This window comes from Myotis yumanensis, unplaced genomic scaffold (assembly GCF_028538775.1).
Source record: "Myotis yumanensis isolate MYYU_CA2020_CCGP unplaced genomic scaffold, mMyoYum1.0.hap1 SCAF_1, whole genome shotgun sequence".
Classification (NCBI taxonomy): Eukaryota; Metazoa; Chordata; class Mammalia; order Chiroptera; family Vespertilionidae; genus Myotis; species Myotis yumanensis.
In genome coordinates, this window is record NW_027223752.1 from 96,607,720 (window position 1) to 96,620,217 (window position 12,498).

The 12,498-nt window shown below is 36.2% G+C and overlaps 1 protein-coding gene across 6 annotated transcripts in view; it reads left to right on the top strand.

Annotated features, from left to right (window-relative positions):
* MIPOL1 (mirror-image polydactyly 1) overlaps positions 1 to 12,498 on the top strand; it is a 334,097-nt gene that overhangs the window by 97,684 nt on the left and 223,915 nt on the right. The window lies entirely within an intron of this gene.

Genomic DNA, 12,498 nt, shown 5'->3' on the forward strand with positions numbered 1-12,498 from the left:
CTAATTTAATCTCTTCTATAAAGTTCTATCTCATGAAACAATATTGAAATATCTTATTTGTTCCCACATTTTACCTTGTATTTTTTTACAATACTTGTCACACTGCATTACAACTAATTGATTTTATATTTGTCTTCCCTAATAGCAAGATAGGAACTGTTTTTCTTTATTTGTGTCTATTATAATCCTTAGAGCAGTGTAGGCACTTACTAGTATTTTTGTTGTATTAATGAAGTGATGAGCTTAGCTATTTTAGATCTATTTCAAGATATACTAAACTAAAATAAATTAGTGAAATATTCATTCATTTACATTTTATTGATATCTATTATGTGCCTTGCATTGGGAATTCAGCAATGATCCAAATATAGAAGGTTCTTACTCTTATGGAACTTACATTTTTGCATGGAAATACAGTGAACAAACAAATGAATAAAGGCAATGTGATGAAAATTAAAAGGTAACTGTAATTGGTAGTTGGGTTGTCACTTTAAATAGGCAGACCTCTTTGTCAATGTGAATGTTTGAAATGGACTTGGAAGAGGAGGATGATACAGCAATGCAAAGAACTATGGAAAAGATCAACAATGCCATGAGAGAGGGAACATGCTTACTATGTTGAAAGCACTGATAAAAAATGTATCAAGCTTAAATGTGCTTGAAGTGTACTGAGCAAGGAAGATAGTAGCAAGTGATGAAGGAGATGAGATAGGCAGCTGACAAAACTGTAAGGTAGGGAGTACAAATTACAACTAAATGCAGAAGATATTGAAGGAGAAAGGCTGTTGTAGTTGTCCAAGCAAAATATGAAGCTGATAGTAGCTCTGGGGAACAAGTGGAGATTTAGAGAAATAGACAGTCTTTTGATCATACAATGGGCTGGCCTTGAAGACAGATTGGATTTGGGCTTAAATGAGGGGGATGAATTAAGGTTGACTCCTATATTTGGGGCTTGAACACATGTAGATATTTGCTCCATATATTGTGATGGCCAAGTTGTTTTTTGTGTGTCTTTTTTTTTTTTTTTGGAGGGGGGAGGTCAATATTTTTGGAGGGAAATTACATTCTTTCTTGGATATGGTATATTTGAGATGATTCTTAAAAATTCAAGTGGAGCCCTAGTTGGTTTGGCTCAGTGGACAGAGCATTGGCCTGTGGACTGAAGGGTCCCGGGTTTAATTCTGGTCAAGGGCACATGCCTGGGTTGCGGGCTTGGTCCCCAGTAGGGGGCCTGCAGGAGGCAGCCGATCAATGATTCTCTCATCATTGATGTTTCTATCTCTCTCTCATTCTCCCTTCCTCTCTGAAGTCAATAAAAATATATTTTAAAAATTCAAGTGGAAATATTGAGCAGGTGCTTGGCTATTGCAGCCATCAGCATGTAGATAATTAAATCTGTGTGAATAGATAAAACTAAGGAAAGATCATTGAGAAAAAGAGCTTCTTGGACCAAGTTCTGTGATCTGCCAACATTTAGCAGTTGGGCAAAGTGGGAGAGGTCCACCCAGGAGATTGGAAAGGATGGCAAATGAGGTAGGAGGACACTGAAGACAGTGTGGTGTCTTTGAAGGCAAAGACAGAAGGTGTTTGCAAGATGAAAGTGATAAGTTCCCTTGAATGGTGTTGAGAGGTCAAGCAAGGTGAAATGGAATACAGTTGGCCATCTGTATCCACTGGTTCCTCACTGGTGGGTTCAACAAACTGGACTGAAAAATATTTGGGGGGAAAAGTTACATTGTTGCTGATGTATATTATATACTTAGGCCTGTGATGATTGGGTATGCATGGGCAGCGAGGGAAGGAAGAGGCGGGGAGGCTGGGAGGCAGGGAACCTGATTGGTTCTGATCACTGGCCAGGCCTAGGGACCCTACCCATGCACTAATTTCGTGCACCAAGCCCCTAGTCTATATTAAAAAAGGGTAATATGCTAATTAGACCAGATAGACTGGATGTCTTCTGGACGTCCTTCCGGACAAAGCCACGGTGGCAGGGACCGAAGCAGAGGCAGTTAGGAGCGTTCAGGCCAGCAGGAGAGAGAGGTTAGGGGCAATCAGGCCAGCAGGGGGGAGCGGTTAGGGGTGATCTGGCAGGCAGGCAAACTGGTTAGGGTCAATCAGGCAGGCAGGCAGATGAGCGGGTAGGAGCCAGCAGCCCTGAATTGCGAGAGGGATCCCAGATTGGAAAGGGTGCAGGCCGGGGTGAGATAACCCCTCCCCCCATGCATGAATTTTGTGCACTGAGCCTCTAGTTTTATATAAGAAACTTGAGCATCTGAGGACTTTGGTATCTACAGGGGTCCTGGAAACAATCTCCTGCAGATACTTTTAGGTTTGATCACATGGAAGATGTTGAGGGCCTTGACAAGAGTGTTGTCCAGGATAGAGGCCACATTGGAGTAACTTGTTGTACAAAGCACATGAATGAAGGTCTGAGAAGATAAATATAGTGACATATTTTGAGATCCAGTATTCTATTTAGAACATTCTTGACCTGGTTATGAATTTCTCACTTGACATTCTGTATGACCAAACATCACTGAAAAAGCAGATTAGGAAGTGTAACATACACTAACAAATCCACTTGAAGAGCAAACCCAAAGTCTTGGCCAATGATGTAACCATCAAAGTTAAACTGACTTAACAAAAGGAAAAGATAACCAGTTTATTCTTCTCTTTGTTGTTAGTAGCATTGCTTTACTGTGTATCCCTTGCCATTTGCATAGTGCCTACCATACAATAGATGCAAGGTATTAGAAGTTGGACAAAAAGCTCATACTTGAAAATAAAATAAATCATAACATGTAGAGTTTCACTTTTCAGGAAAAATAGGAAGCATGTTTAACATTATTATAGTGATTGTAAAATTTTTATCAATACTTTCTCTTGTCAATTTCTTAATTTGCTTTTCTATCAATTAATCATTTGTCTATGAATGATTTTCATCTTGCTAAAATATATTATTTGATCTATTCTAATAACTTTTCATTTTATTATTAAAAAATTTTTACATCTTTTTAAAACAATAAATAAGTTTGTAAAGTACAGATAAACAAGAAGATGAGAAAATTTGCTCATAAACTCATGTCCTATAAATAATAATATAAAGATTCTTTGTCTTTTTTTAATACATGTTATATCATGCATACTACTTTGTAACCTGATTTCTCACTTTGGTTTTCTATTTTGTCAGATATTCTTATTATTTATAATGTGCATATAAGATTCATTGATCTTATCTTCTATTTGAGAGGGTGTTTATTTTTATTTTTTTTATAGTTCTGAACATTTTATAGCTAAATTTTTATGTATATCCATGTTTATTTCCTTAGGAAATAATCTTAGAGCTGAAAAACTTGATCAAAGAATGAAAACAATTTTAAATAAGTAAACTTTTAAATTGCCTTCATAGATAATTGTAGCATAAAAGCATCTTTATTCTAAAGATAGGACTTTTTAAAGGAAACTGATATTTTGTAGTAGCATTCCAGAAAACTACTTAATAGTTGGTTGTATAAACTATTATTTGGGCACAAAAATTCAAATTACTATTTTTTTTAGTACAGCTCTGATTTCTCAAGGAAAGTTTTCAGTTAACATTTTATTGGATATTATATTTATCCTAAATTTTATCTTCAAAACAAAAATACATGCAACAAAATAGCTAGTAAACTTATACACCATATTTACACAAAGATTGCAGGAGGAATGTAAAGAATCTGCATAGATTGTTCACGGAAGATTACTTGTCCTTAGTCCAAAGTGTCAGGACCATTAACATAAAGCTTGCATTTTCAGCATAATATATCAAGGCCTTCACTCTTCTTTTGAAAATGACTCTGTAGCTGCACTTGAACATTTGCATGCAGGTTTGTTTGACTAATTGCTACTTGACTCATCTATCATAATACTAAGCTCTGGGATCACAAAAGATCAGATTTTCAAACCACGTCCTAGAATTAATTTAAATATTAATGTCGATATCTTGAAAAGATTCAGGGGAAGGTAGTTTTTATTGTTACTAGTAGTCTGTTTCAGTATTATAATCCCTTGAAAAAAAATCCAAAGTTATATATTTACTCACATTAATGTTATCCTGTAATGGTAAAAAATAATTGTAATAATATTATAAGTAGGTTAAATATGTAATCAAATATGCTTTTAAATTATAACTTTGGGGGGAAGCATCTTCAAGAAATCCTATCTAATAAAGAGGGAATATGCAAATTGACCCTCATGCCATCACAAAGATGGTGGTGCCCAGTCCCCTCAACCCTGCTGGAGTCCCCCAGTCCTTTAGCCCAACTGCTGAGAGCAGACAGCGGGGTGTGGCGGCTTCATCGCCGTGGCGGTGGCGAAGCAGCCAGGCCCCATAGAGAGCAGAGAACCATGGGGAGTGGGCCTAAGCCATCAGTAGGACACCCCTGACGGCTCCTGGATTGGAGAGGGTGTAGGTCGGGCTGAGGGACCCTCCACCCCGTGCACAAATTTCGTGCACCAGGCCTCTAGTATAATTATAATTTGTAAGTGTGTTACAGGTTTTCATGAGTATGTCTTTTGGCTTAGTGATCATTATACATTGAGTTTTTCACTCTTAATATGTTTACATTTTATCTGTTCACAATTGTGATTACAGATAAAATTTACACAAAAATAAAATATATAAATATGAAATCAGCAATTTGTTGAGTTTTGACAAATACCTATACCCACGTGACAACATCTTTAGAACATTTTAATAACGAATCCAGAAAGTCTCCCCATTTATTTCCCTTCCCTTCCAATTATCCTGCTTTACCCAACCAATTTTTTCTGATGTTTTTAGCCACAGATTTATTCTGCTTATTCTAGAACTTTATATTAGTGGAATCATACAGTGACAGCAAAATGTTTGTAATATTCATTCATGTTGTTCTTTGTATAAGTAGTTTGTTCCTTTTGTTGATAAGTAATATTTCATTCTATAATAATACATTTATTATTTATTATCTTGATGGACATTTGGAACTGTCCAGTTTTTGTCTATTATGATTAAGACTACTGTGAGAATTCTGTCTTTTTGTGGACATACATCTTCATTCTCTCTTAAATACCTAAAAGTGGAATTGCTGAGTTATAAGGTTGGTTAAGTATTTATTTTTAAAATAAATTAGCAAGTTGTTGGTTGAAGTTGCTGTATCATTTTACACTCCCATCAGAAATTTGGGGAGTTTTGATTGCTTCATATACTCACCAACAATTGGTGGTGTCATTATTTTTCATTGTAGTGATTTTAATGGGTGTATAATGGTATATTATTGTGGTTTTAATTTGCATCTCCCTAACTAAAGATGTTGAATACATTTTAATGTGCTTCTTGGCTATATATATATATATATATATATATATATATATATATATTCAGTTCTGTCACCTATCTTTTAATTGAGTGATTTAGCCTTTTAGTATTGATTTTTAAAGGTTCTCTTCTGAGGTCTATTGTCAGATCTATGTGTTTAAGAATATTTTCTCCTTATTTAACATCTTAATTCTATGTATTGATGTGCAAAAGTTTTTAATTTCAATGGTCTAATAAATCAATTTTTAATGTATTTTGTCTAAGAAATTTTTTCTCACCCCAAGATTGCAGAGATAGTATCCTGTGTTTTTTTCTATAAGCTTTATTTAGTTTTTACTTTTAATCTGTGATTTACTTTGAGTTAACTATTGTGTATGGTGTAAGATCAAGCTTGGTGTTTATTTTCTTAGCAGGTTACTATTTAATTCCAGCACTAGTCGTTGAAAATGTCGCCCCCTTCTTCCCCCGTTTGAATGGCTTTGGTGACTTTTTTTTTTAAATAACTTGGTCAGATAAGTGTGTGTCTGTTTGTAGATATGTTATTTTATTGTAATGATCCCTTTGTCTATCCTTATTCCAATGCTATACTGCATTGGTTTCTGTGAATTCTGATGTCAATGCCTGAGGTATTGATAGTCCTCCAACTTTGTTTTTTTTTATGGTTGTTTTAGTTATTATAGGTTCTTTGTATTTTCCTATAAATATTAAAATCAGATCCCCAATTTCCATAAAAAGCCTGTTGGGATATGATTGGATCTCTAGATCAATAGAGTGAAAGGGAAATTACATCTTTTTTTTTTTTTTTTTTAAATCTTTATTGTTCAGATTATTACATTTGTTCCTCTTTTTTCCCCCCATAACTCCCCTCCTTCCAGCTCCCACCCCACCCTCCACCCTCACTCCCCACCCACTGAGTTCATCCATAGGTGCATGATTTTTGTCCAGTCTCTTCCCGAATCTCCCATTCCCCTTTCCCCCCCAAGAATAGTCAGTCCATTCCCTTTCTATGTCCCTGATTCATTATAGTCACCAGTTCATTCTGTACATCAGGTTATTTATTCACTTGATTCTTAGATTCATTTGTTGATAGATGCATATTGTTGTTCATAATTTGTATCTTTACCTTTTTCTTCTTCCTCTTCTTAAAGGATACCTTTCAGCATTTCATATAATACTGGTTTGGCGGTGATGAACTCCTTTAGTTTTTCCTTATCTGTGAAGCTCTTTATCTGACCTTCAATTCTGAATGATAGCTTTGCTGGATAAAGTAATCTTGGTTGTAGGTTCTTGGTATTCAGCACTTTGAATATTTCTTGCCATTCCCTTCTGGCCTGCAAGGTTTCTGTTGAGAAATCAGCTGACAGTCGTATGGGTATTCCCTTGTAGGTAATTGAGCCTCTTTCTCTTGCTGCTTTTAAGATTTTCTCTTTGTCTTTTGCTCTTGGCATTTTAATGATGATGTGTCTTGGTGTGGTCCTCTTTGGATTCCTTTTGTTTGGGGTTCTCTTCGCTTCTTGGACCTGTAAGTCCATTTCTTTCACTAGGTGGGGGAAGTTTTCTGCCATTATTTCTTGAAATAGGTTTTCAATATCTTGCTGTCTCTCATCTTCTGGGACTCCAATGACTCTGATATTAGTCCGCTTAAAGCTGTCCCAGAGGCTCCTTACGCTGTCTTCACACTTTTGGATTCTTTTTTCATTATGCTTTTCCAATTGGGTGTTTTTTGTCGAATCTTTGGTTTGATTCTTGCACTCCTCTGGTCTGCTATTGGGTATAATATTCTTTATTTCAGTCCGTGTATGCTTACTTTCTAATTTCTTTATCGTAGCATCGAGGGTCTCATTAGTTTTCGTGAGGCTCTGCACAAATTTATGGCAAGCCCTCAAAATTGCGATTCTTAGCTCCATATCCTCCATTTCTGTCATGTTTTTTTGTCTCCGCATCTTTTATGCTTTCTTGGTGCACCCCCTTGTGGTCTCTGTGCGCAGTCTTGTTCTAGCGAAGCCTTAATTGTTGTAGTTAACACTAGAGGGATTTGACCATCAGGCCGACTGGCGGTGGAAATCAGCTGTTGGAAAACTTCAGTCCTCAGGGTAGGTGCTAGTCCAGCCCTTGCCTGAGGCGGTCGGCAAATGGTTGTGCTCAGGGTTTGGGCGGGGCGGGCTCAACAGGGCGGGGGGGAGGGAGCAGCCCCAGGGGCTCTGCCTCTCTGTCCCAGCAATCGCTGCAAACCTCGGAGGGGCCGTCCAGACAGTCCCGCTTCTCCCGTTTGAGTCTGGGTCCCTAGAGACTCGCCCGGATCTGTAGCCCCGAGTCTGAGATTCGCTCCTAATTGAAAACGACAATCGCGCCCTCAGCCGCCAGCCCGCTTTGCGCGCGCACCCTCACCACCGCACCGCCGTACCTTTAAATTTTCCACACTGCGCCTCCGCTGAGCGTCGGAATGCTGTTGTTCTTGCTTCTAGTTGAAGAGACTCTCCTCAGCCAGCCTTCCCGTGGTTCTGGTTGTTGTCCGCTCCGACTTTTAGTTGTATTTTTGAAGTGGTTGTCCACGGCGGCAGTCTCTGGTGTTTTACCTATGCCGCCATCTTCGATTCTCCTCGGGAAATTACATCTTAATAATTTTTTGTTTTTCAATCTATGGTATTTCTTACAATGTTCTTAATATTAATAAATACCCCACATGGTTAAGTTGTAAGAATCTTAAAATAGTTAAATTTAATTTGCCTTCATTCTTTAGCTGTATTGATATATATTTTAATATTTATTTGATTCAAATAAATTGTCTTTCAAGGAAATTATGAGGAGTAAAATTATACTCTTCTATGTTTATCTATACATTTATCATTTAGGTACTTTTTATTTCTTCATGTTGGAATGAATTTTTATTTTGTGTTATTTTCTTAATTTAAATAACATCTTTTAGCATTTTCTTTTTTCCTTCTTTCCTCTCTTTTTGTCACTCCCTCCTTCTCTTTTTCTCTTTTCTAATACACATCTGCTGTTGCTAAGTTCAGTTCTCATTTAGATGAGTATAGCTTGATTTCACCCTCATTTGTTAAAGACATATTCCCTAGATATAGATGGATATACTATATAAGCCAGATATAAGATGCCCTAAATCTTCTGTACTCCAGATATAGTCTTTTTTACTCCCATTGTATAGTTAATAGCAATCTAATTTCCTTGGTGGTCAGGATCAGTTACCCCAACCAGTTCAGTGACCTCTTTTTTTGCATATTGACTCAGAGGTATGAGGAACCCTAAGCAACCAGATGACAGTTTCAACTTCCAGTTCAACAGAATGTTTGTCTCTAGGTGGAGGTTTTTCTCTCTATGGAACTAAGACCACTAGATTAGCAGGACCTGTTTGTAGAAATGTAAAGCAAAAGTTTTGCTAGTGTATCACTATGGGTAATAGTGAATGAAGCCAGTCATAGTTCTACCACTTGATTCCTGGACACATGAATTCTGCCGATGGATAAAAAGTACCACACATCGTTCTCTGACTTAGAGCATATGCATTGCCATGTAGCACCTTACCCCACCTCTCAAGGTACTGCCACCTAATTAGCATTATAACCAAGTCTTCAGAAATTCATTCCACTCTTTTATCAAGCCAGATGCATCAAGATAGTGGGAACATGGAAAGATCAGCAAATTTCATGAGCATGGGCCATTGTCACACTTCATATGCTATGAAGTGAGTTCCTTGATGAGAGCAATGCTGTGTGGAATCCCATGGTAGTACAGGTAGTCTGTGAGTCTGTGAATGGTTGTTTTTGTATAAGCATTGCATCCAGGGAAGCAAATCCATATCCAGAGGAATTTTTTATATCAGTAATAACAGTAAAGAGCTGTGTTAGTAAGAAGGTAAAATAGAATGTTGGGACCCAAGAATTTCAGAGTTAAGGATTAAAGAAAACTAAGAATAAGACATTGGTTGTGGGTATTGTTTGAAGGTAAATTTTATTAGAATAAATGAGTCAAAAAGTTGTGGAAAAGTTTTGCTTTGTCTAAAATGTTGGCAAGAAATTTTCTTTTAAAATGTAGGAAAGTAACCTTGCTTGTTAGATCACAGTAGCACAGATGAGAAGCAAGTTATTCAAATCAGTGCTTCTCAAACTATCTGGGTGAAGAAACAGTTCTTTAAAAATAGTTTTCCAGTGTGTTATGGGCTGCAGCTTTTATAACATATGAAAACGAATTACCTGAAAATGTATATAAACATGCTAAAGTCAAGCATCCATTTTTTTGAATTTTGCTCTGTGACACTCCTCTAATGTTTAATTGCTTCCTCTGCATTTTAGTACTAGCTTCATCACAGTATTACTCTTGGACCAGTACTAGCCCCTGGGCCACACACTAAATGCATCAGAGACACTTGGAAAGTGAAAGGGTTGTTTAATAAAGGATTAGTGGACTGGCAATGACAGTTGGGAACCAGGACAATGCAAGTTCTTATTCCTACCTCTGAAGAAGCAACATATGAAAGAGGAGTTATGCTCTACTAAAAGGGTTCAGAGAAAGTGTCACAGGAAGTGAGGTGGTTTTTCTATTGAGATAATAAGTAAAGGGTATTAAGCTTAAGAATATATGAAAGTATATTAGCAATGAAATAGTGCTTCCAATGATCACAGATGGCAAAAGTACAAGTAAGGTAGGTAAGAGCTAAGCCAGAAGAAAATTAGAGTTTTAGTTGACTCAAGGGAATTGAATATGATGTAAACAGTTTTTCACTGAGATTGCTCTTAAATTCACCACTGTTGAATGGTTAGGATGATGTTCCTGGCCTTACATATAAACATCAATAAAAAAATTTTAAAACATTTAAAAAAATATGAAAAGTGTAATCAATTGCCTTTATTGAAAAACTAGGTAGGGTCCTGAGAACTGTACCAAGTTTCCAAAGCTTTTGCCACAGTAGTCAACAAATCAGTCCACAAGTATTTACTCATTTCCCATGGAGAACACTAGTTATCATATTTGCATATTCAAGATAATTAGAGTTTTATCTGAAAGAGAATAACTTTTCTATAATATTGAACTTGTGATACTTCGATTTGTCATACAACTTTTTAGTTTTTCTCCTGTTGTAATCTTAGAAGTTGGAGTGGCTTCTGTTAGGATTTAACAATGTTTGGGCAATACTCATTATACAACAAGAAAATGAAGAACTAGCACTTAAGTAATTGACAGCTCTATTGAGATTACAACATTTATAATAGCAAACAAAGTTTGCAAACCAAGAGGAGGCATCTGTGATTCCAGGAATACAATAGCTGAAAAACAGCTTAGTAAACTATTAAACTGTGGCTAGCTTCCAGTTAGTACCAACTAATACCATTTCCTGAACTGTGCTTTGTGTGTTTTTATAATAGTACAAGAAGCATCTCTATCTGTTTGTGCAATAACTGCCAACTTAACATTTAGGTTATACTGTTGTTTGTTTATGGATTTTTAGAAAATCCATTGGAGTTTACTTAAGAACCAACTCATTACAATGGTATTATTTACTGAATTTTGTTTTCCTGACCATTAGCTAACTACAGTGTTCAGCATTACAAGGTTATAACTGTACAAAAAGGATCAAAATACCACATCCTAGTAGTGGCATTGCTAGAGAAGCAAAGTCATCGTCTTAGAAGTAAATGCCTTGCAGCACTGAAGAGATAATACAAATGAACAAGCTGTATCAGACCTTTTTCCTGTGGTAATCTTATAATTATGTTTATTTTAATCATTTCAATTGAAAACATAGTTATACATCTTGGTTACTTTTTGGTCATTCATATTAAACTACAGAAATGCAATACTTTTCTGATAGAATTTATATAAAAATTCAGAACAGTTCTAGAATTTTTATTATTGAAATTAAAGAGGAAGTGTTGTTAATGAACTGCAACATTTAATTAACTACAACTATTAGAATTGTAATCTCAAATCTGTTTGAGATTTTAGATAACCATCTTAAACATCTGGAAACTACCAACCAAGTATTATTAAATTCTGTACAAACATATTTCTAATTCAACTTACTGTATTAAGTATAATTATGAATCCATATAGCTAGTAATTATTAATATAGCTAAACAGTCATACGTCGTTAGATGTGAGATATAATAGCCTTGCCATTTTTTTCTTGTTATACCTAAAGGCTACCCCAGCAGATTGAGATCCTGAGCAGCTGTGGGTAGAAAGGGTGCCTCTTCTCAGTACAGCAAACACTACTGAAATTAAGGGACCGTGTGGCTTTTATTTATGCCCTCCATTATTTTGACAACCTCTTTAGATTACTTCTTTGGAATTATCATCCTACTCTTCCCTCCTTTTACCCCTAGAACAAGGTGCCATAGTACATGCTAGTTAGAATACATAGGCAGAGAATTAGGATTCTAGGGAAGTGAGATGAGAAGGGGGTAGGTTGAACAGACAATTGATAAATTAGTTTTGACTGGCTAACACTTCAGGCAAGTGTTGGTTGCATTTAAAGAGCTAAAATGGAGTGAATATCTGGGGTTTGTTAAAATTCTTAATCTCCTTTAGTTCCTTATGTTATTACCAGCTCTAATTAAAATTCAGAAAAGGTGATTTTATAACTCTCCACTTTGTTATTCAGTTACCTCATTTGGTAGGTTAGTAGTCTCTATTTATTAAGATGCTAAGTAAATAAAGACTATCTTACTTTTAATTTACTCAAAATTTAGTCATTATTATTTATCGTTTACATATTATAAACCCTGGGGAGAAATTTTGCTGCTAAGGAAGTATTTAGAAATTTGTATACTTAACTTTATTTCCCATTAAGTGTTCTAGCAAATCACCAACTTTACAGATACTAGGAAAAGATATCTTGAAAGTTATAGGAAATAGGGAGGGGAAAAGTTTCTACTGGGTGTTCAGTTTGAAACAAATGAAAATATCACTCCCTCAGTTTCTGTACTGCAGGAACCTTTTCCTGAATAGGAGAAATTGCTTTTGGCCGCTTGAAAAGTAATAGAGGCTTCTTGCCATGGCTGAGTAATTATTACCAATCTTACCACACCTCAAAAAAAATTATAGAAATGGAAAAAATGCTTGGATGGGAGTGCACGGAGGTGAGCTGGATGATTCCCTGGCATTATGCCTGGAGGCACTCTTGCTGACTCAGAAAGGGAGAGTCC